Source organism: Callithrix jacchus, chromosome 4, assembly GCF_049354715.1.
Source record: "Callithrix jacchus isolate 240 chromosome 4, calJac240_pri, whole genome shotgun sequence".
Classification (NCBI taxonomy): domain Eukaryota; kingdom Metazoa; phylum Chordata; class Mammalia; order Primates; family Cebidae; genus Callithrix; species Callithrix jacchus.
This window is the reverse complement of record NC_133505.1, coordinates 16038072-16058689: the sequence shown is the minus strand read 5'-3', so window position 1 is coordinate 16058689 and position 20618 is coordinate 16038072. Positions and strand designations below refer to the sequence as shown.

The 20618-nt window shown below is 43.1% G+C and overlaps 1 protein-coding gene and 1 non-coding gene across 24 annotated transcripts in view; one reads left to right on the top strand and one right to left on the bottom strand.

Annotated features, from left to right (window-relative positions):
* The window catches only part of LOC128931702 (uncharacterized), a 664375-nt gene that overhangs the window by 237498 nt on the left and 406259 nt on the right, over positions 1-20618 (bottom strand). The gene's annotated exons all lie outside the window — the stretch shown is intronic.
* Positions 30-132, top strand: LOC118153313 (U6 spliceosomal RNA). Its single transcript, XR_004742564.1, has one exon. It is a non-coding gene; the product is annotated as a U6 spliceosomal RNA (small nuclear RNA).

Below are 20618 nucleotides of genomic sequence, written 5' to 3'. Positions count from 1 at the left end.
TTAGCAAAAACGCTTAAAATCCTTTTACAGTGCTCCTTTGGCAGCATATGCACTAAAATTGGAATGAGACAGAGATTAGCATGGGGCCGGCACACGGACGCCATGCAAATTCATGAAGCATTCTATGTTTTTTTAAAAAAATCCTTTTAAATTCCTCACCCATTCATTTATTTAACATTCATTCATTGAATGCTCTCATTGTGTCATGTTATGATTATGCATTCCTATTCCTAAGAATATACTTTGTAGGACAATATTAATTATATTTTTGGCAAAAGGAGGAATCAACCCTTATCCATTTATTCATTCAACATTCATTCACTGACTTTCCACCTCAAGCCATGCTATAATCATGTAGTCCTTTCTTACGAATATACTTTTCCTATATATCATATTGTATTTTGTTTTATTTTGTTTTGCTTTTGGTGGCAGGGGTGGGGATGGTGTATATCAGAAATCTTTTCATGTTGGTTTGAGTGACTTAGCAAGAAGACACTTCCACAGGCTGAATCCATTTCATCCAATAGCCAAGCAGCAATTGTAGACTCTTAGGGTTAATGTGACCTTGGAAGTGATCTCGCCAAGCTCCTTGCAGGTAAGACAAAGAAGTTGCATTACTCCTGCAAAGTCATGCAGCCGCTACACTGAAGGGCTGGAGCAATAGCCCAGGTCTCCTGGCAGTTTCTCCAGCATATGTTTCGCTCCCTTGCACTGCTGGGAATTCTAGTATCTTGTGTCTAACAAAACCCACACTCTTCCCTCTCCAACTTGGCCCTGGTGCCGAGGACATCTCTGACATCCCTTCTGTGTGCCACTCTCGTCTCTGAAGGAGGACGCTTTGCTCCTCACAGCTATCAGCTCCCCCGCCCCATCTGTGTGTGTGAGGCCTGAGTCCCTGTGAGGCAGAGGGCCTCAGGCTGGAGCAGCACAGGACAGCTAGGAGCAGACAAGCCAAATTGGCTTATTTTCATTGCTTATTTGGGAGTAAAATCCTTCCATGCCTGGATCCTTTTCTTGTAGCCCCTGCTACTGGCAAAATGGTTTCTCCAAGGCCTGGCTTGAGAAATGACCATCCTCCCTCACCCCACACCTCATTCTTCTATAAGGTACTTCTCTCTCCCCATTGGCAAAGGCTTCAAGTATTTTTCTGGTCAACTCAAGTGCATACTGCAGTGCATACCCCAGATCTAAAGCATGCATGCAGTCTGGCAAATTATAAGATCCTGCTACTCCATTTCTTCAGCCGAGGTTGAAACTTCTTTCAGCTCTTCAAGGCCCCTGGAACTCAAGATCCACTGCTTCTGGCCTCTTTTAACAATACAGTCCGTGTTACCTGTGCTCTGCCAACCAGAGTCCTTCAACTAGCTTTTTTCTTGGTCTCTTCTTTTCAATGTCATGAGCCAAGCTCTGTATGTTAATTTAAATGGCTGTCCTCAAGGGCAAGTCACCCCCATACTGGTTTCCTGTGGCTGTTAAAATAAACTACCACAAATTTGGGGGCTTAAAAACAACAGAAATGTCAGGAATGTGCTCTTGCACAGTTCTGGAGGTCCAAAGTCTGGAATCAAGGTGTTGGCAGGACCATGCTCCCTTGGAAGACCCAAGGGGAGAGTTCTTCCTTGCATCTTCAAGCTTCTGGTGGCCCCAGGTGTTCCTTGGCTTGTGGCTGCACCATTCCAATGTCTGTTTCCATCTTCACGTGGTCCTCTCTTCTTCTCTCTGTGTGTTCTCCTCTTCTGTCTCTTTAAAGACGGCTGTCATTGGATTCAGAGCCCATCCAGATAATCCAGAGTAAACTAATCTTGAGATCCTTAACTTAGTGATAGCTACAAAGACCCACTTCTCAAACAAGGATTTGATTCTGGGGTAAAGATCTGGACACGTCTTTTGGGTAGCCACCATTCAGTTCACTACACTCTCGTCTAGTAATGCTGTTTACCTCTTAGCAGAAGTTGAGTTATTGTACTTTGGACACTGGCTGCTGGATATTAGGTTGGCATTGGAGTTATGAGATGAATGAGGCATGATTCCCACCTACAGAAGTTCTTAATCAGGTAAATCAGACAGAAGTGCAAATAGGTCATTATACTGAAACACAACACATGCTATTTTTGAATAGGTAAAGTCCCATCACTCAAGAACTCTATGCCCTATTTCCCTGAGAATTCTCATATTCCGAGCAGTGTCACCTTCTTTTTTGTTCATATGTCACTGAATCTGCTTAACCAGAAAAATGAATACTGGTGAGGAAAGGTGGTTGGGAAGGGAGACAAGGGATATTTATTCCCTGGAGAAGTTTCTCTAGGCCACACATGTCTGTCTGAATAATAAGAGCAGGCATTGGCAAAAACATGGCACTGGGGGTGTAATGCTTCTGAGGTCTGAGCAGAGAGCATCTCAGAGTCAGAAATGGCTCACACGTGGACAGAAGTGATGGTTCCCTGAAAAGGCCTCCATGGATTTGAGCACAAATCAACAACTTAGATGGATGCCAAGAAGCAGCCTAACTCCTTCACTGTTGAGTTGTTTAAGTATTTTAATACTTGACTCATGTGGGGCTGTATCTGAGCCCCCATGTGAAACCCTGCACGTTTCATACTCCAGATAGGAGATGGCTTGGCTTAAAGACAGGGAAACAAGGCCAGAGCTTCACTTCAAGACCGGCAATCCTAAGACCTTTTCCCAAATGTTTTATGTAGTGAGGAGAGAGGGGTTGTGTAGGACACCATTCAGGATGCTAAGGATGCTGAGTGAAAAAAAATCTTACAATACTTTGTGTAGGGATTCTGTAAGATTCCTATCTTACAACAGAGATTCCTTTCTGAGGCTAAAGTCTTCCACAATCTAGGGGGCAAATAGCAGACAACGTTCAGCTTTTGAAAGCTGGTACATACAGGCATCAGGGAGAAGGCTGGTGCACGCCGGCATCAGGGAGAAGGCTGGTGCACACAGGCATCAGGGAGAAGGCTAGTATACACAGGCATCAAGGAGAAGGCTGGTGCATACAGGCATCAGGGAGAAGGCCGGTGCATGCCGGCATCGGGGAGAAGGCCGGTGCATACAGGCATCAGGGAGAAGGCCGGTGCACGCCACATCAGGGAGAAGGCCGGTGCATACAGGCGTCAGGGAGAAGGCCAGTGCAAGCCGGCATCAGGGAGCTGGGTAAGAAGACGATGTGCAAACTGGCTGGAATATTGCGATTCAAAAATAGAACTCAAAGTGGTTTACTACAGTGAGTCCTATACTCTTTTTTTTTAAGAAAACATACATGGTATCTTGCAGTAAAATTAATTTTCTTATGATTATTTTCATAGTTGAGAGTCAATCAATAGGACATCGATGAATCATCTGAAATGAGCCCTTATCTTGTGTCCTGCTATTATCTTTCAAAAAAGAGTTGCACCCTGGAAGAGAGTTTCAAAATAGTAAGAGCCCACCAAAGAAAGTTCAAAGCACAGCTACAACATTGTCTAGAATGCCAGGCTACTCTTCCCAGAAAAGAACTTTTTCTGCATGTGAGACACGCGAGAAAAATACTGTGTTGCAAATTCGAATCTCTGCTCTTCAAAATGGCTTCTGTTAAGTTCCGAGTGTAATATTTTGACAAATAGGAACAAGAATAATCAGAATTGTTACACTGTCCCAAGTACTATAAAGGATAATACCTCCAACTACCTTATGTCACCAGGGAAAAATATTATGAAGTGAGTGTGGAGTTGACCTAGCCAACTGCTGGGTTCTCTCAGCCTACACTTTAGCCAGAAGAGGGCAATTTGTGCTAACCCTATTTAGTCCTAGAAGTTCAGGGTGACTCCAGTGAGACACAGCATTACATCATACAAGTGAGTCCACCACACACACACACACAAAAGGTCCTGATCCATTTATCCTTCCTAATTCAGTCTATTAGAAAAATTAAGAAACCCTATCCTTCAAAAAATAGAGAGAAATGCATTGGTAAATTCCATCTGCAGACCTCATTTAAGAAGTCGGTGATAGCGCCGGGCGCCGTGGCTCACACCTGTAATCCCAGCACTTTGGGAGGCCGAGGCGGGTGGATCACAAGGTCAAGAGATTGAGACCATCCAGTCAACATGGTAAAACCCCGTCTCTACTAATAATACAAAAAAATTAGCTGGGCATGGTGGCACGTGCCTGTAATCCCAGCTACTCAGGAGGCTGAGGCAGGAGAATTGCCCGAGCCCAGGAGGCGGAGGTTGCCGTGAGCCGAGATTGCGCCATTGCACTCCAGCCTGGGTAACAAGAGCAAAACTCCGTCTCAAAAAAAAAAAAAAAGAAGTCAGTGATAGGATGCGCTACGAAGCATATAGAGTCCCTTTTGTTCTTCCAGGATTGGTTTTCTCACAATGCTTTAATAACAAACATTTCATGAGGGCCTACTATGTGCCAGGCATTGTGCTAAGGATTAGAGATGGGGAATACAGAATACTAAATAAATTAGAATATAATGTGATAATCGATATTACAGGAGACCATGCGAAGTATTGGCAGAGAGCAATCTAATAAGATAGTCCTTAAATTTATATGACAGAGAAAGAAAATAGAAAGAAAGATTAAAATAAAAGCACTCTAAGCTGTTGACTGAAGGAGCCAGATCTCCTGGTCCAGACATTCTACATGTCTGTGAAAAGTTTCTTCCCTTTTGTTCCTGATTGGAGTGAGCTCTTTTTAGTTTCCCTAGCTTCTAAAGTCATCTCCTATCACCCAGCTCTTAAATGGCAAACTGTTTAAATTTAGCAGTCTTCATGTGCAAGAAAAGCCAATATAATCCAGATCTCCTATTTAAAATTCCTGGAAAGTAAAAGCCAAATCTTTCCCACCTCGAAGTCTGAACTGATCACATTCTGTGTCCGTACCCATATCAAATGATTGTTTAGAAGAATACCAATTAGAGCCCCTTGGAGGTCGCATGCCCATCCCCCCAACTGATGGGCAACCCCTTCAACAATACCCCTGGTGGACGACCTGCCCGCATCTATTTTCCCACTTGCAATGGAGTGCTCAGGGCTTTATGTGGCAGCCTGCTTCGTCGTTGGCCAGCTCCAGTGATGAAAATCTTCTTTTCCTTATGGCATCAAACCAAACTTTGCTTCCTGAGAACTCCCACCCATTGGCACTATAGCTCTTCTCTATAGCAGACTAAGAGAAACCACTGGAAGGAAAATTTAGGGGTGTCTTACTCAGTCAACGACTATCAATTGCAGCTAGAAGACATTTCAATAATTAATTCAAGGAAAGACCAAATAGACTCTAAAGAAGAGGGAGAATAAAATGAAGTGGCTTCCTAACCAATGCTTCTCAATCTTGTATCCAAGACATAGCAAATAAAGAGGGAAAAAGACTCACTGATGAAAATGTGGAGGATGTGTACAGCCAGAGAGGACCAGCCTACATGTTCCTGACGCTCCAAGCTGAGCTGACTGTCCTCCCCACCATCCAGGCCTGCCCCAGGACAAGGGTTCCAAATTTCAGGTACACCAGTGCAGCTGCCCTGCCCCTGAGCAAGATATGGACACAGCAAGACCAAAGTGTGAGAAAGCTCATTGGTCAGTCCATTTTCACCTTATGTAGCAGGCTGAATGGAGGCCTCCCAAAGGTAAGGTCCACATCCCCAAACCCTGAACCCAACTTTATTTGGAGAAAGGATCTTTGCAGATATAATTAGGAATGTGGTCATGAGATCATCCTGGATTATACAGGTAAACCCTAAATCCAAAGACAAGCATCCTTATCAAAGAGGAGAGACTCATGGAGAGGAAAAGGCAATGTGAGGATACAAGCACAGACGGGACTGGAGCATCCGTGAGCCAAGGAACGTCGGGAGCCCCCTGAGCTGAGAGAAGCAAGGAAACATTCTCCTCTGGAAGCCTCTGAGGGAGTACCAGGTCCTGCTAAAACCCTGATCACAGATCTCTGGCCTCCAGACTATGAGAGAATAAATTTCTGTTGTTTTAAACCACCCAATTTGTGTTTATTTGTTACAAAAGCTGTATAAGACAAATATATCTTAACTTGTTCTCAAAAACAAATTACATCTTTACGATCCAGAGAGCCAAATCATGCCATTAGCAAACTTCCTCACAAGTTTCTTTTATTTTCTCATGGGTCACACCTCTGATTAATCAAAAGGTCAAAGACCATGCTTGTAACCTACCGAACGGGTCTAGCAAGGAAAATAAAACGGACGCAGAAAAGATATCTAAAGGTTTTCACTATAATACATGATAAATATACAAGTAATACATCTTTGGAGTTGTCTGTCCTCAACAATTTAATCTCCTTTCTCTGAAAATCAGACCCCACCTTCATAGGATTAAGCCCCAAGACATGTTTGAACATTTGACCCCTCTTCGCTCCCTGCTAGACTGGTTATAATTGAATGGATGAGGGTTGCACCTTGACCCAAGCTGGACCAATTACATTCTCTCTCCTGGGAATTGGAAATTGGAACGAAGGTAGTTAGGCTAATGGGGCTGGTTGGGTGCTAGAGGACAGGTAAACTTGGCAGCTTAAAGGAGGCCATCTCCTGCATTTTACAGTCTGGAGAGAGAAGAATAGCTCAAATGCCAGAGAAAAACAAAGATCAGAGACAAAAAGAAGGTCCTATCTGGGTCCCTCATTACTCCCCAAGCCCTCATTATAGTCTCTCAAAAAGCCCTACAGCACTAGGATTCTGTGCCACACACTGATGTCCTTCCCACCCTTCTGTTTGAGTGACAAATATATCTATTTATCTGTCTACATATCTCTACAGATAGCTACATATCTATATTTATATGTAATACATACAACATTTCTTAACCAGGTACAAAGTAATTTTGAATCTGAAAACTTAAGGAAATGGGTGGAATAAAATTGACAGATTCTTTGAAACTTTGAAAACTTAAGTTTTGCATCCTTGTTTCAAAGAATCTGTCAATTTTATTCCACGCATTTTCCATTAAATTAGAAATTAATAGGTGTTTAGTACATTCATACTAAACACAATTCTGAAGAATTGTTTGAAAATCCTTCCTTCCCCTTGAAGTCTTTATATTCTAATTAACATAAAATACAGACCATGACCTAGTGCTCCACATGTCACCTTGTCATAATTACTAGCAGTTTTCAACCTTTGTAAACTGAAAATTTCTGTATATTCCATCCATTCACACATTGTACACTGACACCTCTCAACCAGCTCTTGTATGCCAAATTCAGATCTGTAGAAATCAGCTGGAAAATGAACATCCGGAGCTATTGCATGGTGGTGCTGTCAGCCAACGGTTGAGTTTGGGCGAGGTTGCCATTTTTGTCTGAACAGTAATGTTTCTGCAATTATTTGAGAAACTTTACTGCATTTTTCCCCTACGGTTTTATAAAAATAAGTGGAGAAATGGAAAAGCTCTGAAATTCAATTCTTATGAACTTAACACCATCAAGATAAAGCTGAAAATCGAGGAAAATAGCAAAACTAAGGAACTTTTATGAGATGCTGGAACTATTCCTTCATAGACTGGATCTAAAAGCAGAGGTATGATTAGGGATTTGATTTTTTTTTTTTTTTTTTTTGAAGGCTTTTAGGAAGGGAATTCCTTCCCCTTCTGTTGTTCTGCTTTCACACATTCCTATGAGATGGAAGTTTTCAGGAAGTCATTGCCATGGTCCGTATAGGTGTAGGCAGGGTCTTGGCCCAGACTTCCACTCCTGTGTGTTTCTGAAGCTTCAGGATAAAGTCAGGAAGGCCTTTGCCTTGGGCTAACTTTCCTACCCCCAAATTTTATAATTCATTCATCATGCCTTCCTGCTGTTGTTGCACAATTAAAGCTTTGGTCTAGTCCAGTGGTTCTTAATCGGGAACACTTTTGCCTCAAGCAGACATTCGGCAACGTCTGGAGGCATTTTTGATGGTCACACAATTTTTGAGAGGGTTTATTCCTGGGGATTTGCGGGCATCAGCTGGGGATGCAGCCCACCACTGCAGTGAATTATCTGGTCCAAAACGCCACTAGTGCTGCCACACTTAAAAATAAATAAATGAACAAAACACCAGCTCCTAAACTCTGCTTTTAATTTCTACTGTAAAATTCCTTGAATCCAACTGACTCATCTCTGTCTGGATTATGGGTTGTATTAGTCTATTGCACCTCTATAAAGACATATGCGAGGCTGGGCATTTTGCAAATGAAAGAGGTTTCATTGGCTCATGTTCTGCAGGCGGTGCAGGAAGAGTGGTGCCAACGACGTGTGCTCGTGGTGAGGGCCTCAGGAAGCTTCCAGTCATGGTGGAAGGTGAAGGTGGAGCCAGGGCATCGAATGGGAAGAGCAAGAGCAAGAGACAGCAAGGTGTGGGGCGGGGGGTGTACCACATTCTTTTAAACGACCAGATCCTACCCATGCCCTACTGGTGAACTCAGAGTGAGAGCTCACCCATTTCTGGGAGGAATTCGCCCCCATGACCCAAACACCTCCCACCAGACCCCACCTCCAACATCAGAAGTCACATTTCAACACGAGATTTGGAGGGGACAAACATCCAAACCATATCATGGGTTTTCCTAATTGGGGTGGTGTAAGTGACTGTGCACATGGAGATGGAGATGGAATCAGAAAGAAACTGAGTAACAGCCATTATTTGCTGAGTATTTACTACAAGCCAGCCAAACACCTTTCTGCAGGTAATCCTCTTATCAGCCCTAAGAGGTAGGTCTACTGCAATCCTCCTATTACAGATGGGAGAGCCAGGGCTAAGAAGGTTAAATAACATGTACAAAGTCACAGAGATCTTTAGTGACTGAGCCAGGATTGGAAATCAGGCAGATTGACTCAAGAGCTGGAAGAACAGACTGGGTAGATGAATGAAAAGCCAGAAAAACAGATGAGGTTCCAACACAAAACATAGAAGAAAGGAGAGGAGAACTAGGTAGAGACACACAGGGAGCAGGTCCCGTGGGTCAGGAACACAGATCACACTGGATTCCTCAGGGTTCTTTATGCCAACTCAGCTGCAGAAATGGCAGTTCTGAGCACCGGGACTCAAACCATTCGGTTCCCACTGCAGCCCTGCTGTTTAACGCTGTCCCATCATGGTTTTATCATTGCATGTAGAGAAGAGACTTTTTCCCCCGCTCAGACTCATTACATTCTGTTAACCAGAACTTGTTTTGTGCAAAAGCTGCAGAACTGTAAAGAGGAGCCGAAAGCATGTGATATGTTTAAATATGACAGAGCAATATGCTGACCAGCGAGGTTTGTTTATTAAAATCCTTATGTGGGGTGAAGCTCAATTGGGCTTATGTCAGCTAGTTCATGAAGAGGCTCTGTTTTCAAGATTAGGCTGCTGTTTGTCTTCTTTACAGAGCTGGCAGAGGACATTCTGAAGAACATAACACATTAAGCCAAAAACATCTGTATTATAGAAAATCAACAATGAAGAGCAGCAGCTCCAAGTGGAGCTAGTACTTTGAAAGGCGTTTATCTGTCAACAGATTAAACTGCTATTTTTATCCACAGAGGAAACTAGAGGAAGTGTAAAACAGTTTAAGAACAGCAGAAACCAGCCTACTTTTTTCTGCCAAGTTATTTTTGCACATTCAGGAAGACACAGGATGGGTTTTTGTTTTGTTTATAATCAATTACTTAGAGAGCTATCTTATCTCAAATCAGAGTACTCAGAGCTGAATGTTTCTCTTATTTTTTTCCGCATTAGAATATATTCCCCTGAATGAGAACCAGTGGACGTCAAGGGGTTTGCTTCTCATAAGGAAGTGGCCTCTTACATACTATCCTGTTTTACAACCCCAGAGTGTCACAGGCTTACTCAGATGAGACAGGTCATTGACAAAGGAACTAAATTTGTCGCCAACTCCTGCAATCAGGGTAATGAGAATAATAACAGTAAGAAGTGGCTAACATATATTAAGCATTTTCTAATCACTAGGTGTTTTATTATTCATTCATTCATTATTTCATTTAATTCTCACATCTCTATGAGTTGGGTACCAAAATGATCTACTTTTTAAAACATAGTAGTAAAGGGTATCATACCTACAGAAAGTTACACATGTTTTAAGTATGAAACTCAATGAATTTCACACACTGAACTGGCTGGAGTAACCAACACCCAGAATGAGACACAGAATACCTACTCCAGGCTTCTCATGCCTCCATCCAGCCTCACCTCTCAAGGACAAGGACCATCCCAACCTCTAATCACGTAAAGTCATTTCCCCCAGCTTTCCATTTTAAATAAATGCCATTATACAATGTTCCGTTTCATATCTGGCTTCTTTCATTCAACATTATGTGTGGAGATTCATCCATATTCTTGTGAGTAGTTGTATCATGTTGCTGTATTGTGGATTGTGTGCAGTTATAGACTGTTCATCCTTATAGTTGTACAATATTCCATTACAGAAATATGCCATCATTTATTTTTTTCCATTTTATCGGTGATGGGTTTATGACCATTTGAAGGTTATGGTTCAAGTTTAAGGTTAAGGTTTAAAATTAAGAATACTGAGCCCCAAGATGTTAAAAATAACTTACCTAAGTTCACAAAGCTAGTAAATGGTGGATCTGAGATTACGACTCAAGTTGGCTTAACTCCAAAGCTCATGCTGTGAAGCACCGTGCTGTACTGACTTTCAGAAAAGTAAAGTAGTAGTAAACCTCTCCCTAATGGGTCAAAAGGTCTTTTGTACAGATAATCTGGGGGGCCCATGGGAAAAGAAGATATTTGAGTAAAGTGCCACAAGTCCGAATCCACCACCTCTGCAGAGCTCTTTGCCTTTGGGCAGGTCTCTTTGCTTCTGATTCCCATCAAACGCTTTCTCTTTTCTTTTACTTTGACTGTTCCAATAGCCCTATCAGTACTGTGGGACTTAACTGAGTAGCAGAGGCTGGAAACACCTCATTGCATCTGAAACCTAGAGAAGATGCTGCGTATAAGACACATGCTTACAGCAACAGCACACACAAGGTGAGCACTCTGATGGATACCTGCGTGAAGAAGAGCATGGAGTGTGTCCAAATTTAGTGTGGGTGTGCATTCTAACCGGTGTGCTGGCTCACCTGTCTTCCTCTCTCTCATGTTTTTCGTATGAATAGTTAATTATGCTGTTGCCAGATCATTCTCATGATGAACATCTTTTTGGCACATCCAGTAAACTGATCCACCATAAGGATAATTGTATTCTAATTAGCGTTCATATTTTCTACATGCTTTTAGGAGGAAATGGAAAGGGAAGAGAGAAAAATGATACTTTCAAAGAATCACTTAGAGATAAAGGAAATATCAATATTTGAGCTCTTCCTAATGGTTTGCCCTCTTCAAATGGATAGAAATCCAATGAAGAGGCGCTACTCAGCCCAGTAGAGACAGAGCACATCTCAGGTAACCTTTTCAGCCCAAACTTTAGATTTTTTTCAACCCTCACAATCAGAAGTGACTGTGGCTGGACTGAGGAGAGCAGGCTCAGAAAAACTTGGGCGAACGTCGAGGAACACTTTCAGCCCAGCTCTCACTCACTACATCTCAGCCCAGCTCTCTGGTGATCTTCTGCAGACGGGCACAGAATCATGTACCTAGTAGGTTATCTGGCCGGTTGACAACTGATCATGCAGCAAATGCACAATTATTGTGGGCCAATGAACATTGCTTGCTAAGATGAGAGAAATCACTGGATCAGCTGGGGTCTGAGTCATTTCCATAAACATAGTTGCGGTTGCCAGGTGTTGCACTGGAAGAAACCCATTTTTACTTTACAGAGTCTCTAGATCCTCGTCTTCTCTTCTCTCTCCTCTGATGGAAGGAAGAGGCAACCAGTACCAACTATCACCAATTGCCAGGGCTACTATCACTAAGTACCATAGATGCGATGGCTTAAACGACAGAAATGTATTCTCTCTCAGTTCTGAAGGCTGGAATCCAAGATCAAGGTTTTGGCAGGGTGGCTTCCTTCTGAGGGCTGTGAGGGAAAAATGTATTCCAGGTTGCTCTTCCTGGCTTGTAGGTGGCCATCTTCATATTCACATTGTGTTCTGTCTATGTATGTTTCTCTCTATCCAAACTTATCTTTTTTTTTTTAATAAGGGCACTAGTCAGACTGGATTAGGGACTAGCTTCGTGACCTCAGTTCAACTTAACTGCCTCTGTGAAGAGCCTATCTCCAAATAAGGTCACATTCTGAGGTTCTGGAGGTTAGGACTTCAACATATAGATTGAAGGAAAACACAGTTTCACCCATTGCACCGACTCTCACAAAAATGTATTCTCTTCTCCTCAACGCACAGCAAGTTTAGTGCTTTCCAGACTCTCTAGGGTCCACACTGTATGAGCTCTGATCTCAATTAAATAACCTTATCAAAAAGGAGGCGATGAACTTGACATGGCCCCCTTGTTCCCACTGCTTTGTGGTCTTCTAGTATCTATCACCACAGAGAATGATGTTTGGGTTGCCAAGATCCCCTGAGGCCAAACAACGCAGAGGCAGTCCTGCAGCTCCTAGTTTGGTCAGTACCATTTCCCTTCACATGCCTGGTGGCCTCACTCCAAGCCTTTCTCGTCACAGATGCAGGATCATCCCTCCTTCCCTTTGACGATGGGACTCTAGCTCCCTTCTCCTCTTCCTCTGCCCTGTGGGCAATCTCTTAAGTCTCACTCAATTTATATCTTCTGTGACAAGTACTTCTCCCTCACATCTTCAGCAGAACAGAACAGTGCCTTGTCCCAGTTTGTTTTACACGATTTGATAAAGGAAGAGGGACAGGCATTTCCTCTTTCCATCTGTAATTTCTCAGTAGCTCGCCTAAGCTGCCACGGACATACCAGGTCAACGCCTTGGTTTCCTGGGGCCTCAGATTTCTCTTCCAGGAATCCTACCGCGGATGCTGCTGCCAGGCAAGCAGAACTGGAATGGCCTGCTGGCATGAATCTTAACCCATCCCTCTTTTCTGGTGGGTACAAGAATCCAGGAGATTTCATCTGCTGCTAAATGAGAGGAGAATCAATACTTGATTTTCACTTTCCTGCAGATAAATCTCACTTAAAACATTCTGTTTTATCTCCAGTCCTATTTTTCATGGAGTCTTTTTTTCTCACTTTTAATTTCAAAAACTTACTTCATCCCCCTTAGAATTTCATAAAAATTCCTCCTGTTCAATTTAAAAGCAAAACCAAATTGCTAGAAGTCACTCACAAGGTAGAAAGGAAGAGAGATGCTTTTGGGAATGACTTGTAAAGGTGTTTAAAAATATAGCACTTGTCCTCATTTCTTTATAAATGTGAAACTTGAGGATTTCTTCTGAGAGTGTCGACGCTGTGAACGGATGGGTGGATAGACGTGTTTCCATTAAGGGACTGGGAAACCATCTGCAATAGCTGGCTTAGTCCTCCTAGGGGACAAATAACATTCTAGTAATAACTCAGGTGATTAGGGAAGCACATACATTCTTTCAAGATGGAAATTCACTCTTTGCAGCACTATTTACTAACAGATATAATTACTCTCTGCAATTAACTGACGAAAAACTATGGGAAAGGAAGAGAATGGCTGTGCAAGTGCCTAGCCCCCCCCCGAGACATGACTCTCAATACATGTTAGGTTACGCGAATCTTAACCGGTATTGAAAAGTCAAAGACAAAGGTGGAAATAAAATACCTGCTTCCTAATCCAGTGAAACTCATTTCACTAAGCAGCCTGGTTTTCCATATCAAAATATAAATGTGTCTTGCTCCAATTAGTAGAAATCATGCAAAAAAAAAAAAAGAGCTCAAAATATTTTGATAAATACTTTTGTAATTCCTTCATGCAATAAATATTTACTGAGCAGTTGTTATGTGCAGGCAATGGAAGCAGAAAAGATGCATGAGCTCAGGATGCTAAGAAACTTGGAGTCTGATAAGAGATATGGAAAAATTTTAAGGGCAGTTATGGTAAAAAAAACATGCAGGCAAGCCACCTAACCCAATCTTGGAGGGTAGAAAAGGTTTGAAAGGAAGTACTATTGAAGCCGAAGCCTGAAGCTAGTCAGACAGGTTGCAATAATCTAGAAGAGGAAAGAAAACAGCCAGAGAGAGCATAGGCAGGGGAGACAGAGGAACATCAACAAATTAGAGAGATTTTAGGAGAGAAAATGACAGCACTTGGTAATGGCTATTCCCTTGTGTCTTACAGATTATGATACAGAATAGAAACAAGGAGCAAATGCAAAGGGGATTCCTTTTACAACATGAAGAGCATTTCTCGACTACACCTGCTTTGTAGGTCTCTATTTTCACATGTAGCAGGCTTGTTTACAGCTGGCTAAATATCTGCTGCACAGCAGCATTGACCTGACTGCGTTCTTTTTACACCAATAAATGTCCTCTACTGCCTCATTTGGATAGCCTAGCTGCCATTTAGAGTGAAATTCTTCTATGTTCAAGCAAGAATCAGAGGTTCTTTCAGGCTTCGCACAATAACACGATGAAGAGGCACGCTGAAGGTGGACAAACACTGTTTGCCTGCATGTGGATAAGGCATCATTTATGCAGCAGCTTCTATAGATAGGGTACTGGAGATTTTTCCAAAACGAGTAATGCTCCTGCTTCTGAGCTTACAATGTAGTAGGAAAGATAAGCAAAGTGTGATCAGTGACGTCATAAACGCACAAACAAATTCCTGTAAGCACAAAGTGGGAAGCGTGATGCATGAAAATGTGGGCTGGGAAATAGTACTGAGGCTGGTTTCATGAAGGAGGAAGAAGCAAGGCTGGACCCTGGAGAACCTGTAGGAGTGACCCAGCTAGAGGAGGGCGGGAGGGTGTTCCACGAAGTACAAACATCATGAACAGAAGGTCAAAGAGGGAAAGGAAAGGGAGGATTGGGGAACTGTAAATAGACAATGTGATAGAGCCAGAGCACCGTGGAGCAGAGTAAGCAGAGAGACAGCCTGACAGAAAGACAAGATGAAGGACTGTCAATGCTGAAGAAAGGACTTTCAGCCATATGCACGCAATGAGGAGCAATGCGGGTTTGTCAAGCAAGGGAGTGAGGCGACCAGATCTGCTTCGCAGCTGCAGCAGCAGTGTGTGTGTAACATTAGAGGACAGAGAGAGATGCGTCTCAGGAAAATCAGCTAATCGACTCTAAACTAACTCAACTAACACTTGAGAAAGACCGAATCAAGGCTTTAACAGCAGCAATTTAAAAAGAGGGGGATTTCTGTAATAGGGTCTAGAAAGTCGATTACCCCCAGCCATGAAAGAGAGAAGAGCAGGACGCAATGGTTTAAGCTTGGAATCTCAGCCACCCTGAAGGCTGAGGCAGGAGGATCACTTGAGCCCAGGAATTTCAGGCTGCAGTGAGCTATGATGGTGCCACTGTACTCCAGCCTGGGCGACAGAATGAGACTCTGTCTCTTAAGAGAAAAAAGGAAAAAAGAAAGAAATAAAAGAAAATAGGAGTATCTAGGGTTTCTAACATGGACATTTTATCATTAAGGAACATAAGTAAGGAATAGGAAAAAAGTACGCATTCGGGGTAAGACCATGTACACTAAAAATCAGAGCTTGTCATCTCTACTGACTCCTCTTTTCTTTTTGTCTTCTTCACATCTCTACTTCTCAAGGTGCTGCTACCACAAACAGGAGGAAACTTCTTAGGAGTTCCGCCTTCAGAGAGGACAGCTGGCAGTGCAAGATGGTGACAGCCCTGCCATCGGGAGAAGAAAGTCCTGAGAGTAAGGAATGATGGAGAGGGATGAGAGCATTTTCTAGGATTTGAAGAGTCAGAGCCTCTGAATAATTGCCAGGGGAGGCTGGGATGGAGAACAAAGTAGGAGAAGAATCATTTGCTGTGAACTCTGTACTTGAATTCCATTTTTGATGATCTTTGAAAATGCGAATAAAGGATTTGGGTTATTTTTAAATTTCTTTGGAGGCTAGACAGTTTCCCTAAATTCAGCATTCCCTTTGAAACTAGACCGCATGAGTCTCTGGTTTGTGCAGGGTTACACTGGGTCAGAGTTGCCTCTAGAATAAGCAATGGGTAAGTCCTTGAGCTGTTGGAAACGCAGGGAGTGTCTGACAGTCTTCTGCACATTAGGCATAGGGGACCCTTTTGGGGGAACAGGGTAAAGAATAGGAGGAGTGATGGAAGCATGTTGGGTTTTGCCAGTTTAAAGAGAAAATGAGAAAGATAAGCAAGCAAAGGAGGCTGCAAAAGAGAAATCATCCCTGAAGTCAAAAGAGCAGAGGTTTCAAGGAGAGTGCCAGGGCTTACGTACTGCAAAGAACAGACCACTGGATTTGCACTGTGGAGGTCAATGCTATCTTCTTCCTAACCCATAGTCCTATAGAATGATGGGGACCAGTGTTTGGATACTGAGGAGGAAATGAGAAGTGTAAGTGGAAAACAATCAGAAAATAACAAGGATAAATAACTCTTTCAAAAATACAGTTACATGTCACTTAACAACAGGAATGCATTCAAATCTACACAGCATGGTAGTGTACTGAATACTGTAGGCAACTGTAAGGATTTGTGTGCCTAAACAGAAAGAAAAGGGCCAGGCGCAGTGGCTCATGCCTATAATCTCAGGACTTTGGGAGGCTGAGGGGGGTGGATCGCCTGAGGTCAGGAGTTCAAGACCAGCCTGGCCAACATGGTGAAACCCCGTCTCTACTAAAAATACAAAAATTAGCCAGGTGGCATGTGCCTGTAATTCCAGCTACTCTGGAAGCTGAAGCAGGAAAATAGCTTGAACCCAGGTGGTAGAGGTTGCAGTGAGCTGAGATCATGCCACTAGACTCCAGCCTCAGCAACAGAGCAAGACGCCATCTCAAAACAAATTAAATTTAAAAAAAAAACATAGAAAAGGTACAGTAAAAATATGGTGTTATAATTTTATGGTACCACCATCATATACGCAGTCCATCATTGACTTCAACATCATTACGTGGTACATGACTATATTTCATGGTTTAAAGACACAGGGATGTGCAAAATTATTTATGTACAAGGGTTATTCATCATAAAAATATAATATATATAACAAAACTTGGGACAACCTAAAACACCAGTACAAGGTATTGGCTAAATATGAAAAGTGTATTAGAGAAGTGTATTTAATAGGAGGGGAAGACGTTCACTGCTTAAGGGAATAAAACAAGATCCAAAAGGCATGTACAGTATGAGCTCAATTTTTTCATCTACACAATCCAGGCATGAAAAGATTAATGATATATTTTTGTTTGATAAACTGATAAGTAGATTTTATTCTCTTCTTTGTGTTACTCTGTGTTTTTCTAATTTTCTGAGTTCATTTGGAGGCTAAAGAGAGTGGTTTTTCTGTTTGTGTATTTTGGTATATTTTGGTTTGAGGTTTGGTGGTTTTTTGCTTTGTTCGTTTTGGTCTTGAGTGATAGTACTCATATGAGAACATGTACAGCTACCTACTGTTGCTGTCTTCGACTGGGATGTTTTTGCTGTAATGGCTATGAATCTCAGCCTTGGGAGGCCTAGTGCAGCCTAGTGCAATGTCAAAGGGGCTGTCACCTGATTCTTGCTGCCACCTGCCTGTGCAGGCACCTGCTGAGTCCGCCTTTGGCACAGAGGTCCCCTGAGACATCCTTTGCCTCTGTCTGCCTTCCCTGCCTACTGGCTCTCCTGACCAGTCTGGGCATAGATGAGTGGAAGGCAGCGGGGGATCATCCTGGCCTGGCCTGTGCCACACTAGGGCTTGGAAGTTTCTGCAATGTCTGTGAGCCCCCCATCCCATCCTGGTCTCACTCTGCAGCCAGCTCCAGGAAATAGAACGCAGGCTATTCTCCCCAGATCGTCCTTTACCCATTGTCTTTCCTGCTTTCTTAACCCCAGGGAAACCTCATCTAGATTTGAGGATGAGGACAGGTGTAGGGAGCCAATCTCATCCTCTGACATTTCTCCCTAAGGGCACAGTCCTTTGAAACACGTGTAAGTCAGCGAAAGGCACCCGGGCTATTTGCTTTCCATCCTACCACATCCATCCCCTGAGGCAACAAGCATTAGATGGCCTGGCTGCTTTGGGGGAGGGAGGGGCTGGCAAAAGGACAATGTTAGAGCTGGAAGGAGGGAGGGAGAAGACATAGGTTAACTCTTCAAAACCTTTATCCTGACGCGCAGATGTCGACAGAAAACAGCAAGCCTCTCAGTGCCGGCCCACGTGCTGGAAGTGCATATGCATTATTAATTCACTGGGACATTTTTACCCTCTCCTGCCTGTTTCTCTGGGTTTCCCCACTCTTTCCACCTTCTGTATGGACACACCATTTTCCACAAGCCCAAAATGTGAGCAGCTGTCATTCCCTGCAAAGCCAAGCTCGGCAGTCTGCCGAAAGGGACAAGTCAGTCCTGCAGAGGAATGATATATGCCAAAAGATCCTGCATTAGGATCTTCATTAACTGGAGGGCCAATAAATTTATGAAAATCATGAATCAGTTAATCCATTCCTTACAAGGATGAATAGCTAATTAACATGAGGACGGGGCCTGACCCTTTTATTCATCACCACTCACTCCTGAGCTCTCATTTACAGACAGGCTCCAGGGCAAAAAACAGAACCCACATGGGCTAGCACGTGTTCAGGTCGGGTCCTGTGGGGCAAAGCTGAGGGGATGGACTAAACACTTTCTCTTAATGTAGGGACTTTCTCTGGGAGTGCATTTGTATTTCTAACTTTTTATTATGAAAATGGTCAAACATGTGTAGGAAGGTCTTATAAATTTATGTTGCTGGCTGCGCGTGGTGGCACACGCCTGTAATCCTAGCACCTTGGGAGGAGGAGGCGGGCAGATCATGAGGTCCTGGCCAACATGGCGAAACCCCATCTCTACTAAAAACACAAAAATTAGCTGGGCATTGTGGTGCATGCCTGTAATCCCAGTGACTTGGGAGGCTGAGGCAGGAGAATCATTTGAACCCAGGAGGCAGAGGTTGCAGTAAGCCAAGATCGTGCCACTATACTCCAGCCTGAGGACAGAGCTAAACTCCATCTCAAACGACAACAAGAACAAAAATCTATGTTGCCTCATCATCCATTTTAAATATAAGTTGGACTTTCTCATATCAGAAGCAGGTAACACAGTTTCCAGTTCTCTGCCTCCTCTCAGTTCCTCAATGTGGTGAATCCAGGTATCTGCCTTACACAACTGCCTCCTGGAGGCCCACTTCCTATGGAACACATAGACACAGCCCACTTGACTCACCCTACTGACCCTGCACCCCACGTGGACTGCACAGATGTGACTCAATGACCACTGCTGAGTCATAGCATGAGTCTGTGGGACTCCTGTCTAAATCCACCAATGAGAACTCCTCAAGGAAAACCCGCTTGGGTAATTCCCTAGATCCCAACAGAGGCTTTGGCCCACAGGTCTCTTCCCCAGTCCCCAACCCACTGGTGGAGCATGTATGTCCCAGACAGCTCCCGTCTTCCCATTTGCCCTGAGGTTGCTGTCTTCTTCTCTCCAGGATCTGTAAATAATATACTGCTTCAGTTATTTCTTTTTCTTTTGTCTCCTCTGGGTCTTACATGACTGAGACACCCAAACCTAACCTCTTTCCCAGTCAGGGCTCTCCTAGAGAGTGGCTGTCTCAGTAGGAATAAACTGGACACAGGTCAGTCAAGAGCACAACGGTAAGTGAGTTTCCTGTGAGAGGAACACCTGTTCAGTCACAGGTGGGGCCACGCGGCAGGAGGCCATCCAACAGGATAAAAAAGTACCCTGTGAAAGGCACACTGTAAACATCCACAACCAAATAGCTGCTCTCCAAAGAGAGACCTCAAGACCAAAGTAGAAAGAAAAAAATATACAACATTATGAAAGTCGATAATAGCGCAATGAACCTGATAGACCTGTCACCCACCTTCAATAATTATCAATACATAACCAATCTTAGTGAATCTATGCACCCCCTTTCTAGACCATGTTAAGGCAAATCAAAGGCATCAAATCATTTCTTCTGTAAGTATCCAGCTATGTCTCTAAAGGAATGAGGACTTTTTAAACACAGAGCCACAATACCATAGTAACATCTTTAAAAAATGATAATTCCTCAATATCATCAAATATCCTGTCAAAGTTTACCTTTCCCATGAATCTTATAATTTTTTAACAATGTGTTTATATTGCGATCCTATTGAGGTGCCACCTGGTGCAATTTGTTACTGTCCCCCTTAAGACTTTTAATTGACAGCTTGCCCCCATCAATGCTTCTGCCTTGCAATTTTTGTTCAATAAACCATGTCATCTGCCCTTAGCATTTGACACAGTCTGGATTTTGCTGATTGCATTCCTGCAGTGCTGGTTGTCTTGTGTGTGTGCATGTGTGTGCCTCATATGACTTGTCCTGTAAAATGAAATTAGATATAGAGGCTTAGTTCAGATCAGTTTTTTTTGTTTGTTTGTTTGTTTGTTTTTGTTTAGGGTTTTTGGTTGTGTTTTTTTGGCAAAAACTTCAAAAGTGGTCATATATACACCCACTGGAGTAACACAAACTCTGGTTGTCCCTTGTTTTGTGATTAGCCGCCATGGGTGATGATCACCTACAGCAGTGTCTCAATGGGTGATTTTACCCTCCCAGGGAATATGTGGC